Raw genomic sequence first — 16,946 nt, forward strand, 5'->3', positions numbered from 1 at the left:
AGGATGTTTGGTAAAACAAACAAAAGGAAGTTTGATTAATCACAGAAAGCTGAGTTGCGACACTACTGACAAGAAGGAATTTTACCACTTAGCACTTTTACAGTTGTTTAAACCATGGCGTTCAGAGTATGAATTACTTGGACATTTTCAAAGCTATGAAGATTCCTTTAATGCATGCAAAGATACCATAGAATGCAGTACTTTCACAACTTATGTACAAATGTTAAATGAAGAAATTGAACAAGAAGCAACAATTGCAGCTGAAGTAGCTAGAGACAGTTCTCAAGACAGTCAAAGTTCTGGGACGCTCAGTCAAGATCCTCTAGGACAACCAATCGTAGAAAATGAAGCTGCAATAGCCATGACTGAAGTGGAAACAGCTATGAATCAAGCTCAGGAAGATTTAATAAACTTACCAAATTTGGAACAACAACTGAATGATTAACAACAACAAATTTATGTGGAAGTCACAAAACAAATTGATAATGGATTACTACATGAAAATACAGAGTGCTCATGCACATCATTTGAACCAATCAGAATGTATGTGAGTGGACAAGCTGGAACCGGAAAAAGTTTCTTAATTAAAGTAATTAGAAGCTACCTACAGAAAAAAACTGATTTAACTTTGTCTTGTGTTGTTACTGCTCCAACTGGGTTAGCAGCATATAACATAAAAGGAATTACCCTCCATCGTTTGCTAATGTTACCAGTAGAGCATGAGAACAAAATTCAATACCACAAGCTAACAGGAGAAGCATGTTTTGAAGTTTCAAGAGTATTAAAAAAAATGAAAGTTCTCATTATTGATGAGGTAAGCATGGTATCAAACTTAATGCTTGCCTCTGTGCATTTAAGAATGCAGCAAATTCTAAAGACAAACTATGACGTGCTATTTGGAGGAAAACATGTTATAGTTTTTGGGGATCTACTGCAGCTCACTCCAGTTAAAGGACAACCAGTATTTCATACTCTTACACATGAAGACACAAAAAAGTCGTTAGGAAGTATGGGTAATGTGAATATTTGGACATACTTTAAGTACAAAGAACTCATTACCAATATGCGGCAAGCAAATGATGATGATTATGCAAGTATTCTCAAAGATATCAGAATTGGACTACTCATCGAACATGGCAGAAAAGCTTTACAGAGTCGATTGCTATGTAATTTGTTTCCAACAGAACAAATAGTTCCAGAGAAAATATACAAGAAAATTGCTGGAAAAAATACTGTAATCTGCTTAATGCCAACACTACATGAATGCTCTATATTCAATCAAGAACTTTTGAAATTGGAAAATGAAGAGATTATGAAACTGGAAGCTGTGGATAAAATACAGCATGAAGGAATAACTATTATATTGACAAGCAAATTGACAACTAAATTGGATTCTCTAGAGAAAAACATATCAAAAACAGCTGGTTTAGAAAAGAATCTTTATGTATGTATGAACTGTTGAGTAATTTTAAGACATAATTTGGATGTAGAAAAAGGTTTAGTGAATGGAGCTATGGGTAAAGTTGTGGGTTTTGTTAATTACCAGAAAAAAGATGCAATTGAATTTTTAAAAATAAAATTTGATCAGATTGAAGAGGTTAAAGACATTAGTCGTTGTTCAGTTCGTTTCTTGCTTGTGAAAGACTTATATGTACGTAGGAAGCAGTTTCCGTTTTCTCTAGCATATGCTGTAACTATTCACAAATCTCAAGGATTAACTGTAGATAGTGCTTTTGTAAACATTGGATCTAGAGTGTTTAAAGAATGTATGGCATATGTTGCTTTGTCACGCGTGAAAAAAATATCTGGTTTATTCATGATAGACTTTGATGAGTCAAAAGTTAGTGCTGATGCAAACTGTGTAAATGAATATAATAGATTAAGAAGAAGCTATGCTCCTCATTTAGGTCAGTATCCTGTGTTTGAAAAACGTGTTGTTTGTCGGAAAAGAAGAATTGAGAATATCTGTAATGAGGATGTACAGAAGAGTAAACAAATAGAGACTGATGTGATTGCAAGCAAAAAGAAAAAGGACAATGCTGAAGAGGTTGTTGGTTATCATTTTGAAAATAGCTCTGGTGTCAACTGCTACGCTAATGTAGTGCTAAATGTTGTATTTTATCTTGAAAGTTTGAAAGAGCAGATAATACTAAATCATGAAAAAAGATTCTGTTCTCTGCTGAGTTTCCTTTATGAGAAGCTGAGTAATGATAAAACTAAAATAGAAAGTGCTTCTGCTGTTAGAAATCTTTTAGATGTATGTTCTGGATGTACACAGTTTACTCAAAATGTCCAGCAAGATGCACAGGAATTCTTAATGTATATGCTTATGGTACTGAAAGATGAAGGGGTAGAAATAGAAAATATGTTTGGTCTGTCTTATAAATGGGAACATAGTTGTGAAAACTGTTTGAACACATGCAGCTCTAATGTTGATTCTGAAAGGTTCATATATTTAACATTACCAGAGAGTAAATCAGTGACTTTTAGTAAATTAGTTAAAGATACAAATCACAACATGGAATGTTCTCAATGTAAATCAGAAATGTTATCAACGTTATTTTTAAAGAAATATGGACAGTATGTAATTTTAATGATGCAACGTTGTAGAGCTGATGGAACAAAATTGGACACTTTAATAAAGAAGTTTACAGGAAATCAATTATCAATATCAGGAAAAACTTTTGTTGCAGTTGCAATAATTTTCCATGCTGGACCTTCTATAACTTCTGGTCATTACACAGTTTATCTAAAATGTGAAAAAGGCTGGACACTGTGTAATGATTCACAATTGATTTTCAAGCAACGTTTGCCTGCAGAATTACCAAATTCCTACTTAATTTTTCTAAAACCAAAATTTTAGATACAAATTGCAGCATCTGAAGAAACCATTATTTCGATTTTATAGGATTACCATTGGATATTTCACCAAAAAAGAATTTAAAAATTACCATTTGGCCTCATGGAAAGGTAACTGTTTCTATTGTGGACTTCTTTGACAGATATTATTTTGGTGTATGAGCTTAAGCAACAAGATTTACAGACATTATTTATTGCAAATAGTTATTGTTCTTAGATGATATTTTTAATATATATGTTACATTTCTATCAAGGTATGTTTAACTGAGGAGACATTCAGGGCTTTTTTTAAACAATCTTTCAGATTGTTAATTTTTTTGCCCGCTGTTAAGTGATGAATGCAATTGATTTCACAATTTGCAGTGAAATTCAATATATTCTGAAAACAGCAAAAAAAGGGCAAAAAATTACTTTGTTAAATATGAAAATATGTGTACTGTATTCTAAAATGTATTGTTAAATATTACTACTTTTTTTCTTTTTTTTCAGATCGAGAAAGAAAATTTAGGAAATGTAATCCTTTTTTCTAGCAATTTAAAAAAAACATTTATTTATAATTAAGTTATTTTGTTGGTCAGGTAAGTTTGAAATATCTGTATTTCTCATCCCTTCACTTTCATGCTCCCTTTTCTTCACTTCTCCTCACTCTGCTTTTCTCATTCCCCTTCTCTCTCTCTTCTTCCTTTACTCCCTCACTCCTTCTATACTACTCCCCTAGGTTTACTGCCTCCATCACTACTTTTTCAACCATGTATCTCTCCCTGTCTCCATGTGTCTCAGTCATTCTAACTACCTTACTCCTTCTCAGTTCCTTGCTCTCTGTCTCTGTTTCTGTCTCTCTCCCTTTGTCTGTCTTACCCTTAATTTGCTTAACATCTCTGGGGAAGATTAACAAGGCCCCTGCGCCACCACTACGTCACTTTTCATAACGTACTGGTGGCGCAGGGAGCTCCTCCATATTTACAAGGAGAGGAAAAGCCACCCTGCGTGACTTTTCCTCTCCACATAAATACAGCCTCTTCACACGCAGCACTGTGCATTGAAGGGGCGTTCCATGGGTGTTGTTGTGGGTGTTCCCACGCAACACACAAAAAACTAGACACATCTCCAGGTTTATGAGAAATCGTAACTCTGGAGATGCGTGTGAATGCTACGCCACCCTAGAGGTGGTGTTGCGAGGCACAACGAGGAGAAATGTTTTTATTTCTCCTCGTTTTTTCCTCTATTAGTGCGTCCTCCATTCTACAGCACGCATTGAAAGAGGAAAAAGCATCTTTTGATTGTTTTTGTGCAGGAAGGTGTCCCTTCCTGCACAAGAACAATCTCCCCACCACGCAGGCATCCTTGAACCATGGTGCAAGGGAGCATGCGCCGGCGCATGGCTGCAGTTTGTACGCCTGCGCAGGGGAAGCATAGAGATGCGACAAAAAGATCGTATAAAAAATAGAATTAAAAATAAAGTTTAAGTGTTTGGATGTTGGTTGGCTCTAAAAAGAGCCATTGTGTTAATTTAGTGTTTTTTGGTACCTATAAGTAAGCATCGATGCAGAGTCTAAAGATCAAGAGGAAGACTCTGTTCCCTTCATCTGTGAAATGTACACCGTCTACTCTATAAATGCCTTGCCAATCCCCTCACTATTTCTTCTTATTTCGTGGGACAAGGAGCAGAACAGGTATCAATTTTAGTTGTAAATGGCAGAAGAGCACTCTTCTTCAGGGAGTGAGGAGGACATCTGGATGCACTCAGAAGCATTGGTTCATAGTAGTTTCTCTTCCAGAATCTTCATACACCATAGCCACTCCCCTCACTATTTCTTCTTATTACCTGGGACAAGGAGCTGAGCAGCAATCAATTTTAATTGAAAATGGTAGAACAGCAGTGTATTTCAGGGAGTGAGGAGGAGACCTGGATGCACTCTGAAGGTGTCTTTCAGTAGAATGACAAAATGAAAAGAAAGGTAGTTGTAAAATGGAGGCTTAGATACTTGTTTTTTTAAAAAAAAGAAGTCATTGGCTGTTTCAGACCATTTTACAATAAAAACTAGGCTGTATGTTTACATTTTTAAAAGCATGTTTTGTATTGGTCCAGAAAAATGTGTTCCCACAGAACATTACTTTGGATATGCTGTTAGGTTTGAAAAGTTAAGCAATCTTGCTCTTTGGATTAGAAACATTATGTGCTGAACTTCTGACGTCTCTGCTCACACCAGTATTCCATGATCTAATGCTATGCTAGCAGGCAGAAGTCATGTTGGGGGTAGAAATCATTTGGAAAGGGTTGAAATATGCAAAAAAAGAAATGTGTGTTTCCATTTAAAGTGGAGAACGTGAAAAGGGGGCAGGGTACAGAGTTCCTGACCCCTAGCTTTTGTCAGGGGGTCCCTGAAGGACCATGAAGGGTGAAAAAAACATTTTTCTTTATTTAAATCGTGGGGTGCGCGTACCGTGCGCGCACGGTGCGCACACGGCGGGAAAAAAACATAAAAAAAATAGAATTAAAAAACAAATTTAAGTGTTTAGATGTTAGGTGGCTCTAAAAAGAGCCGTTGTGTTAATTGAGGGACAGAGGAAAAAAAAGACATGGCAAAAATTATAGGGTGCCGTACGTGTGCTGCTGTATCTACCTCTCTATTAGCGGAATGCTGGTGTCCGCATAAGAAATAAGAGCATTACACGAATTGCACCATATATGCACCCTCTCAAACAGAGGGTGTATATCCAGAGGAACCGAAGAAGGTGAAGCTGCCGCCGCAGATGAAGTGCTCTGCTGAGCTGCCGATGATGTGCTCGGCTGAGCTGCTGCTGATGTGCTCGGCTGAGCTGCTGGAGGGTTTTCTCTAGCAGCTCGAGCATAAGCCACAGGATGTACATCTCTAACGTGCCTGATCATAGTGAAGATACTAAAAGAGTATTTCTTTTTAGGATCTCCTCTTGATAAGACACGATCACAAAGAGTGCAGGTGACTTTGGGAGCATTCACTTTCTTCTGCCCCAGTGGAAATGTAAAAAATTGCCACATAAAAGAGTCTTTCTGTTTCCTCTGTCTCTGTCTCACAAGGGTCTCCTGCTCACTCCCAGAAGATGACTGCTGCTCTGCCATTCTGAAGTACTGAAGTACTAGAAATGCTGCTCAGCTCCTTCTCCCAGGGAATCAGAAGTAATAATGAGGGGAGTGGGTGTGGTGTTGGAAGTTTCTGGAACTGAAACTACTATAAACCAATGAAAAGTGTTGTTTCTTAATCACATGACCTGAAACTACTATAAACCAATGAAAAGTGTTGTTTCTTGATCTCATGACTTGCCGTGTGTGCACCAAGCGCGTACGGTGCTCGCACGGAGCACGCACGGTACAAGCATGCATGCGCGTACGGTGCACGCGCGTACGGAGCGCGTACGAAACATGCGCGCATGCGCGTACAGAGCACGCGCGTACGGAGCACGCGTGCATGCGCGAAAGGAGTGCATGCGTGTACGGAGCACGCGCGTACGCATCACGCACGAAGTACGCATGCGCACGTGGAGCACGTATGCATGCGCACACGGAGCACGTACGCATGCAAGCAACATGCGCGCACCGTACGCGTACCGTACGCATAAGGTGCGCGCACGGTCAAAAACCCTTAAGAAAAAAAAAATGTTTAGAGGTTTATAGAAGATATTAACTATGCTGTTCAACTATATCCAAAATAAAAAAAAAAGTTGAGCCATTCCATATTGCAGGATACAGTAAATCTATAATCATATTCATAGGTAGCTTATTGTAAAACAAATAATTAAAAAATATAATAAAACATTCATAAATTAGCATTTAAAAAACCTTGCAAATTCACTGAAATAACCATAGGTTTCACACACGTTATACTTAGGAATTAGCATTTCAAAAACCTTGCAAATTCACTGAAAAAACCATAGGTTTCACACACGTTATAGTTAGGAATTAGCATTTAAAAAACCTTGCAAATTCACTGAAAAAACCATAGGTTTCACACACGTTATAGTTAGCTGGACATTTCACTCGAAAAAACCCATTGAAATTCCCCGTTATAGTTAGTTCAGCTAACTATAACACGCGCGCCCGCAATCCACTGCTGATGACGTCACATATTACATCACTCATGACATGGTCAGTGACATCACTGATGACATCACTGATGACATCTCAAATGACATCACTGATGACATCACTGATGACATCATCAATGTGATAAATTACTGCATCTTCTCATACCCTAATTTAACCGATGATACACGAACTCAAAATTTCAGACGTCCATTCTCAAAACCATAGATACTCCAATACCAATAACTACATACCCACTTATTAACTCTTAGGTTTACATACACCTCCACTCATTCATATGTACAGTCACTCATACTTACAGTCACTCCGTACAAGACTATCATACGCATTTATGCACCTACATAGACACTCACACACCACCAATCATCCATAGAGGTACTGTCACACCTAGTCAGTCATGCAAATAATTAATCACACTCCCATTTACTCACCTATGCAGTTATACACACACAAGTTCACTTACTCATAAAAATAGTACCACATTCTTACGCTCTTATACAATCATTGATACAAGCACACACTCATCCATACAGCCACTCTCACAATCACACACTCTCACATATACCCACTTATATACTCTTACACGCATATATACTGCCTTTCACATATGTTGTTAGTCACAAATGTACCACTGTGATATACATTCGATCCCTAACACACCCATACATACACTCACTCAACCATACAGTCCATCACAGATGCACTGTTAAAACCATGCACCCATGGAATCACCCACTCTTACATCTATGCACAGAGTCACACACAGCCTACCCACACAAACACTCAAGCACCCATACAGATACTCAGACAACCAATCGATAACCCATGTAGACACTCATATAGCTATTCACAAAACCATGCAGCCACTTATACACCAACAGACAGAAACATGAAGACATTCACACAGTTTAGTCACTAGTCTGCAGTAAGATACATTTAATGACTCACTTTTCCAGTCAATTACGCACGTAGAAAATCATCCATTCACACACTTGTACAGCCACTCATTCTTCCACAGGCCTTTCCCTATAAATATATAAAACATATTTAAATTTTACAGAAACACACAGTCACTGGATGATGTCATCAGTGATGTCATCAGTGATGTCATTTGAGATGTCATCAGTGATGTCATCAGTGAAGTCACTGACCATGTCATGAGTGATGTAATTTGTGACGTCATCAGCAGTGAACTAACTATAACGGGGGAATTTCAATGGGTTTTTTCGAGTGAAATGTCCAGCTAACTATACCTTGTGTGAAACCTATGTTTTTTTCAGTGAATTTGCAAGGTTTTTTAAATGCTAATTCCTAACTATAACGTGTGTGAAACCTATGGTTTTTTCAGTGAATATATATATAGTCACTGAAAAAAACATAGGTTTCAGACATGTTATAGTTAGTTGGACATTTCACTCTTATAAAACCATAGAAATTCCCCTCTTATAGTTAGTTCAGCTAACTATAACTTGCGCCCCCACAATGCACTGCTGATGACATCACATTTTACATCATTCATGACATGGTCAGTAACATCACTGATGACATCACTGATGACATCTCAAATGACATCACTGATGACATCATCCAGTGACTGTGTTTTTATTAAGTTTAAATATGTTTTATATATATGCCAAGGTTTATTGAAGAATGAGTGGGTGTATAAGTGTCTGGATGGAGGATTTAGTAGGTATGTCACTGACTGTGAAAGTGAGTTATTACATGTGTCTTATTGAATGCATGGGTTAGTGACTAAACTGTGTGAATGTCTATATCAGTCTGCCTGCTGTTTTATAAGCTGCTCCATGGGTTGGTTAGTAGCTACATGAGTGTCTATATGGGTTATTGATTGGTTGCCAGTGTATTTGTATGGGTGCCTGAGTGTGTGTGTGGGTGCGTGGGAGGTGTGTGAATCTGTGCATACATGTTTGAGTGATTGGGCTGTATGGGTTCAATAGTGCATGTGGAAACAGCTGCATGGGTGGGTCAGTGTGTGTATGGGTATGTTACTGAGTGAATGGATGTCTCAGTGCTACATGTCCAAGTAACTACATATGTAAAAGGCAGTGTATGTGAGAGTTGGAGTATATAAATGACTATATGTGAGAGTCAGTGATTTTGTGAGAGTGGCTGTATAGATGAGTGTTTACTTGTATCAGTGATTGTATAAGAGAGTAATTATGTGTTTGTTTATGTTTGAATAAGTGATCTGTTGTATGTATAACTCTTTAGGTCAGTAAATGGAAGTGTGATTGATTCTTTGCATGACTGGCTAGGTGGGTGAGTAACTCCATGAATGATTGGCACTGTGTGAGTGTCTGTATAGGTGTATGAGTGCATATGATAGTGTTGCATTCATGAGTAACTGCATGTAGGAGGGACTGTATGGGTGAATGAGTGGATGTGTGCCTAGACCTAGGAATCAGTAAGTGCGTATGTAGTAACTGGTATTGGTGTGTCGATGGTTTTGAAAATGATACTCTGTATTTTAGAGTGCATGCATCAAAGTTTATGTTGGAGTGTGAGGAGGTGCATCAGATTGTCACGTGGATGATGTCATCAGTGATGTCATTTGAGATGTCATCAGTGATGTCATCAGTGATGTCACTGACCTTGTCATGAATGATGTAATATGTGACATCATCAGCAGTGCATTGCAGGGGCACGAGTTATAGTTAGCTGAACTAACTATAACAGGGGAATTTCTATGGTTTTGTATGAGTGAAATGTCCAACTAACTATAACATGTCTGAAACCTATGGTTTTTTCAGTGAATTTCTAAGGTCTTTCAAATACTAATTTCTAACTATAATGTGCCTGAAACCTATGGTTTTTTCAGTAAATTTCAAAGGTTTTTTAAATGCTAATTTCTATCTATAACGTGCCTGAAACCTATGGTTTTTCAGTGAATTTCAATGTTTTTTTAATGCTAACTTCTAATTCTAATGTTCATTTAACTTATAGTTTTTTCCGACACCCAAGGAGGACACAACACCCACTGCCACAATCCTCAGGACCCCCCCCCCCCCCGTACCACCCCTCTCCCTACTACCACCAAGGCAGAGCAGAACAGGACAGCAAACCCTCCAAAAATTGTATGGTCCCTCAGCCATATAATAGCTCAATGTTGGGAAATGTGGCAATCGTTTATTCAGTAAATTTGAATGTTTTTTTAAATACTAATTTCTAACTTTAATGTTCCTGAGACCTATGTTTTTTGTGAATTTCAAAGGTTATTTAAATACTAATTTCTAATTATAATGTTCATAAAACCTATGTTTTTCTCAGTAATTTTTTTTGGGGGGGGGGGGAAAGTGATTTTTTTTTATTTCTTATTTAAACTATATAATGTCTTCTTGTTTTTTAAATATTAAACAACTACATACAGTATGAAAGGGAGCCCAGCCCAGAGCCACATCTGAAGACCAACATAGACCTACTGATCAAACAGCTCCGACACCCAAAAATACCACAATACTCACCACCACCCCCAGGACCCCCCTCTACCACCGAGGCAGCGCAGAACAAGACAGCTTTCAGAAAAAAAAATGGCCCCTCAGCCACACAATAGCTGAATAGCTGAATATTGGAGCAGGTATGAAGAAACTATATGTGAAGGAAGTAATTCACCCATGAATAAGAATGCACACAATACAAAGTGTAGTGGTGATGTGCTGGACACATCTCAGTATGCAGAACATACACCTCTCGATGTGCACAAATACTACTGGTGCTTGTAGTGTTGTGGACAGTGGACCCAACCATGTTACGTCAAACACTAGGGAAGATCTCAGTCATGTAGCTGTGTAGTCCCCCCCTGTAAGTATAAGCGTAGCTCTGGGCGTGGTTCACTTGTGAACTGTGAAAACCAACGAGTGTGCCAGAGCGGCGGGCCTCACCCTGCCATGAGGCTGCTGCCATGACCGCAGGTCTCCTCGACACAGGCCCCCTGCGAACCCAGCGGCACAGCACCGCAGATTTATGTCTGTACAGACCACTGCCTTCGATCTACACTGCGGACAGCAGGCATCACAATTCAGATGGAGTAGCGATTGCAGATGACGCAGTCCAGTACGCAAGATACATTGCTCCCAGTGTGGCCCTCTCGGACCACGCATCATCGCAGGGTGCACACATGCTGAGTGCTTTAGGTGCCACTAACTCAGTGCACCACAAGTCATTGCCACGTGGCCGACTGAGGCAGAATTCAATAGACAAAAGACATTGGTCCGAGTGCGGCCCCCCCTGGACCATGCATCATTGCAGCGTACGTACACGCTCAGTGCCAAAGGTACTACTAACTCAGTGCACCACAAGTCATCGCCACGTGGCCTTATTGAGGCAGAATTCAGCGCAAGCCACAACACATGGTGCCACTAACCCTGTTCAACACAAGCCGGCGACATGTGGTGCCACTAACCCTGTTCAACACAAGATGCGACACGTGGTGCCACTAACGCTGTTCAACACAACCCGGCGACACGTGGTGCCACTAACCCTGTTCAACACAAGCCGATGCCACATGTGGAACTGTGTCCTGAGTCCTAAATGGCAGTGACCCCAAGTCCGTGGCAGCGACCACAGCACCAGACTCCCTTCGATTAGTGAGGCGTATTTGCATATGGAAGGCCAGCCACACGTGGTGCCACTGAACCTGAACTACGCAGGCCGGTGGGGCAACCAAGCTATGCACATGGCTGTGGGCCCTTGCTCACTGCTACCTCTGGCCTACACTGGGATCAGCAGGGCCCACAATTCAGATAGAGTCGCGATTACAGATGATGCTGTCCAGTAGACAAGAGACATTGCTCCAGTGCGCCCGGTCCGCACTACGCATCATCACAGGCTCATACACCATCAATGCTTCTGGTGCCACTAACTGTGCAACTCAACACCACATGGCTATGGGCCCTTGCTGACCACTACCTCTGGCCTACACTGCGGTCATAAGGACTCACAATTAAAATTAAGTCTTTAAAATTAAGTCTGCAATGCCCGAGGGGCCGGTGCCCAGTTCCAACTGTGGGCTGCTTTTTGGAGCAATCTGAGGGGCAGATTTGGGCGATGTTGCTGTTCTTCGGATACAGCCAGTGGCCCAGTGGGTGTCCAAATGGCCTTTCTGGAGGCAGATGGGCATCATTACCTCACGTTTAGCAACAGGCAGAGGTGTCACTTTCTTTCTCTCACAGGGCTGGCCCATTAATATATACATACCTACCAGAGCACGGGGCCTGAGCAGAAGTGGCCTCACTTGTTTTTAAGTCATCAGTGTAAAAAAATGTGTGCATTTTTTGTATCTCTCCCACCCCCCCAATTTTTTTAAATAAAATTTCTCTGAAGCAGTGTTTTGAGGAAAGGCAATATGCGAATGTGGGCCATTTTGTTAGCGTGCCCGTATCGATTTTGAAGCCTAAACCAACCCTGCCATTACTAATTCTGTACTATCTTTTAGATGTGGGAGCTTGAGAATACCACTACGTCGCGGCACATGGTTGAAGACACAGCGGTGGCGTAAAAGGTGAGCTGTGATGATTTTGTACACAGTGTGCGCACTCAGTATCCCTCCTCATCTCTTCATTTCTCTCCCTCACACTCTTTCTATCCCCCTCTTACACTGTTTGTCTCTTTCTCTCTCTCTCTTCCTCTCTCTCTGTTTCTCTCTCTCACTCTTCCTCTCTTTCTCTGTTCCTCTTTCTCACACTGTTTTTCTCTTTCTCTCTCTCTCTTCCTCTCTGTCTATTTCTCTCTCTCTCACTGTTTCTCTCTCTCTCTCTCTTTGTCTTTCTCACTCTTTCTCTCCGTGTTCCTCTCACTTTCTTTCTTTTCTCTCTCTCTTACTCTCACTATTTCTCTCTTTCTCACTCTCTTCCTCTCTCCTTTCAATGACGCATGACACACAATCTTATCTTGCTTTTTATCTAACAGGATGAGAATCACAAATCAACGTCCACCCCCAACGCCACCAGACCTGAGCGCGTAAAAAATCTGTGATGATGCATGGCCATCCTGACAATCAACACCCAATCTGAAATGTGAGTTCACCTGGACCGTGTGTACTCAACGGCTGAGGAGGTTGCTTCGGCACGTGGTGGACCCTCTTACACACACGCTGGTGGCGGAAGGTGAGCAGAGAGACTTCTTTCCGCAGCAGCGGGCAGTCACCTCTGGGTGGTGGGAGTGGATAGTGTGCACCAGTCTGTGTGCACAGACACCTCCAAGAAGTGGGAGTGGTTGGGGTGCACCACCCTTATTGCGCATTACCGAAAAATAGAATTACGCGTATGTAGTTGTATGTACTCTGCAATTACTAATTCTATACTATCTTTTAGCTCACTAAACTTGAGGGCTGCACTATCTCCCGGCACGTGGTTGGAGACACACCAGTGGCACAAAGGTGAGCTGCAAAGATTTTCTCCAGTCTCAACACTCCCTCTCCATCTCTTCCTTTCTCTCTCTCACACTTTCTCTTTTTCTCTGTCTCATTCGTTCTTTCTCACTTCTTCTCTCTCACTCTTTATCTCTCTCTCTTCCTCTCTCTCACACTGTTTCTCTCTTCATCTCTCTCTTCCTGTCTCTCACACTGTTTCTCTTGTTGTCTTCCTCTCTGTCTCACTCTTTTTCTCTTTGGCTGGCTTCCTCTCTCTCACTCTTTCTCTCTTCCTCTCTCACTCTCTCTCTCTCTCTTTCCTCTCTCTCACTCTTTCTCTCTCTCTCTCTCTCCCTTTCTCCCACTCTTTCCATCTTCCTCTCTCACTCTTTCTCTCTCTCTTCTTCTCTCTCACTCTTTCTCTCTCTCTTCCTCTCTCTCACTCTTTCCCTCTCTCTTCCTATCTCTCACTCTTTCTCTCTCTTCCTCTCTCACACTGATTCTCTCTTTCTCTCTTCCTCATATCTCACTCTTTCAGTCTTCCTCTCTCTCACACTGCTTCTCTCTTCCTTGTAGCTCACTCGTTCTCTCTTCTTCTCTCTCACTCTTTCTCTCTCTGTTTTCCTCTCTCTCAAACTGTTTCTCTTTCTCTCTTCCTTGTATCTTACTCTTTCTCTCTCTCACTCTCTCACTCTTTCTCTCTTTACCTTTCAGATCACTAAACTTGAGGTCTGCACTATCACCCGGCATGTGGTTGGAGACACACCGGTGGCACAACGGTGAGCTGCAAAGATTTTCTCCCGTCTCAACACTCCCTCTCCATCTCTTCCTTTCTCTCTCTCACTTTCTCTTTCTCTGTATCATTCTTTCTTTCTCTCTTCCTGTCTCTCACACTGTTTCTCTCGTTGTCTTCCTCTCTGTCTCACTCTTTCTCTCTCTCTTCCTCTCTCCCACTCTTTCTCTCTCTCTTCCTCTCTCTCACTTTCCCTCTCTCTTCCTCTCTCTCACTCTTTCTCTCTCTTCCTCTCTCACACTGATTCTCTCTTTCTCTCTTCCTCATATCGCACTCTTTCTCTCTCTTTCCCTGTCTTCCTCTCTCTCACACTGTTTCTCTCTTCCTTGTAGCTCACTCTTTCTCTTTTCCTCTCTCTCACTCTTTCTCTCTCTCTTCCTCTCTCTCACACTGTTTCTCTTTCTCTCTTCCTTGTATCTTACTCTTTCTCTCTCTCACTCTTTCTCTCTTTATCTTTCAGATCACTAAACTTGAGGTCTGCACTATTTCCCGGCACATGTTTGGAGACACACCGGCACAAAGGTGAGCTGCAAAGATTTTCCCAGTCTCAACACTCCCTCTCCATCTCTCCCTTTCTCTCTTTCACACTTTCTCTTTTTCTCTGTCTCATTCTTTCTTTCTCTCCTCCTCTCTCTCACTCTTTAACCCCCTCTCTTCCTCTCTCTCACACTGTTTCTCTCTTTATCTCTCTCTTCCTGTCTCTCACACTGTTTCTCTCGTTGTCTTCCTCTCTGTCTCACTCTTTCGCTCTTTGGCTGGCTTCCTCCCTCTCACTCTTTCTCTCTTTCTCTCTTCCTCTCTCTCTCTCTCTCTCTCTCTCTCTCTCTCTCTCTCTCTCTCTCTCTCTCTCTCACACACTCTTTCTCTCTCTCTTCCTCTCTCTCACTCTTTCTCTCTCACTCTTTCTCTCTCTCTTCCTCTAGCTCACTCTTTCTCTCTCTCTTCCTCTCTCTCACTCTTTCCCTCTCTCTTCCTCTCTCTCACTCTTTTTCTCTCTTCCTCTCTCACACTGATTCTCTCTTTCTTACTCCCTTGTATCTCACTCTTTTTCCCTGTCTTCCTCCCTCTCACACGGTTTCTCTCTTCCCTGTAGCTCTCTCTTCCTCTCTCGCACTCTGTCTCTCTCTGTCTTCCTCTCTCTCACACTGTTTCTCTTTCTCTCTTCCTTTTATCTTACTCTTTTTCTCTCTCACTCTTTCTCTCTTTATCTTTCAGATCACTAAACTTGAGGTCTGCACTATCTCCAGGCACGTGGTTGGAGACACACCGGTGGCACAAAGGTAAGCTGCAAAGATGTTTCCAGTCTCAACACTCCCTCTCCATCTGTTCCTTTCTCTCTCTCAAACTTTCTCTTTTTCTCTGTCTCATTCTTTCTTTCTCTCCTCCCCTCTGTCACTCTTTATCTCTCTCTCTTCCTCTCTCTCTCACTGTTTCTCTCTTTATCACTCTCTCTTCCTGTCTCTCACAGTCATTCTCTTGTTGTCTTCCTCTCTGTCTCACTCTTTCTCTCTTTTGCTGGCTTGCTCTCTCTCACTCTTTATCTCTCTTCCTCTCTCTCACTCTTTCTCGCTCTCTTCCTCTCTGTCACACTGATTCTCTCTTTCTCTCTTCCTCGTATTTCATTCTTTCTCTCTTTCTCTCTCTTTTTCTATCTTCCTCTCTCTCACACTGTTTCTCTCTTCGTGTAGCTCACTCTTTCTCTCTTCTTCTCTTTCACTCTTTCTCTTTCTGTATTCCTCTCTCTCACACGGTTGCTCTTCCTCTCTTCCTTGTATCTTACTCTTTCTCTCTCTCACTCTTTCTCTTTTTCTTTATCTTCCTCTCTCTCACTCTTTCTCTCTTCCTCTCCCTCTCTCTCTCTCTCTCTCTCTATCTCCTTTGCTGGATGCATGACGCACCATCTTATCTTTCTTTTTGTCTTGCAGGCTGTGAATCACAAATGGACCAGCGATGACACGCCACGGCTGTACATAGTTTTATTTGTTATGGTTTTGTTTAAATAAAATGATCTATATGTAAATCTATAAATGACTATGATTCTTGTTTGTCCAACCGCACAGGAACACTTCCGGGCCCAAGAAGGTTGTTGGGGGTATGTTGGTAATGTGGGAAGAGGGTGCATTACCTGCTGATGTGGGGAGAGGCAGCATGAAAGGGGTATCACTCACAGAAAGAACTCTGGTATGTTTTCAGAAATGCCTCGGACAGATGGCTTTTCAATGCTTATGTAGTGTGACTTATGAACAGTTCGCTCCCTGGCTCGCAGAGGGACAACTGCGGCCTGTCCGCTCAACTCACAGACGCAGAACTATGAGCCGTCCGCTCCCAAAGGAACAGCAGCATAGTAGCTCGCAGAGGTACAGGGACAGCAGCGTACTCGCTCTCAAAGGTAGAAAGTTGCGTGCCGACGGACTGGCTTCTAACGGCATAGCTGCGAAGTGGTGATGTTGAGCACAAGAAGCGTGAAAGGGTTATCTTCCTACTGCTGTCCTGGAGTGGAAGTCGTACTGCCTGGCACTCACCTGTTTCTCCTTTATTGTTAATAAATCTTAAACCTTAACTGCGTCCAAATCATCATTACACAAAGCTCCGCTGTATTAAATTGCCCCCGGAACCTTTCTTTAATATTTTTACTCGATGGGAGGCACAAGAATGCTGCTAACACTTCCTGGTTTGAAGTGTCAGCAGTCAATCAGACGCAAGCCCGTGCTCAGCAGTTAGGCACCGACCAGATATATATATTTTTTTCCTTTACTATCTCAAAACACTACTGAACGGATTTACACCATTTCTACAAAAGCACGCTTTCTGGACCAAGACCTTTCCCCCTGCCAAATTTGGCGGAA

At 41.5% G+C, this 16,946-nt stretch overlaps 1 long non-coding RNA gene across 2 annotated transcripts in view; it reads left to right on the forward strand.

The window, feature by feature from the left end:
• LOC146817949 (uncharacterized) overlaps positions 1–15,381 on the forward strand; it is a 33,607-nt gene extending 18,226 nt beyond the window's left edge. The window contains exons 2-8 of one of the 2 annotated variants that reach the window (XR_014962599.1): positions 10,329–10,535; positions 12,393–12,458; positions 12,866–13,062; positions 13,270–13,334; positions 14,022–14,086; positions 14,561–14,622; positions 15,316–15,381. This is a non-coding gene — a long non-coding RNA (uncharacterized LOC146817949). The remainder of the gene's footprint in view (positions 1–10,328; positions 10,536–12,392; positions 12,459–12,865; positions 13,063–13,269; positions 13,335–14,021; positions 14,087–14,560; positions 14,623–15,315) is intronic. The other variant, XR_014962600.1, reaches the window with a different exon arrangement.
• The last annotated feature ends 1,565 nt before the right edge of the window (positions 15,382–16,946 follow it).

Source organism: Triturus cristatus, chromosome 6 (assembly GCF_964204655.1).
Source record: "Triturus cristatus chromosome 6, aTriCri1.1, whole genome shotgun sequence".
Classification (NCBI taxonomy): Eukaryota; Metazoa; Chordata; class Amphibia; order Caudata; family Salamandridae; genus Triturus; species Triturus cristatus.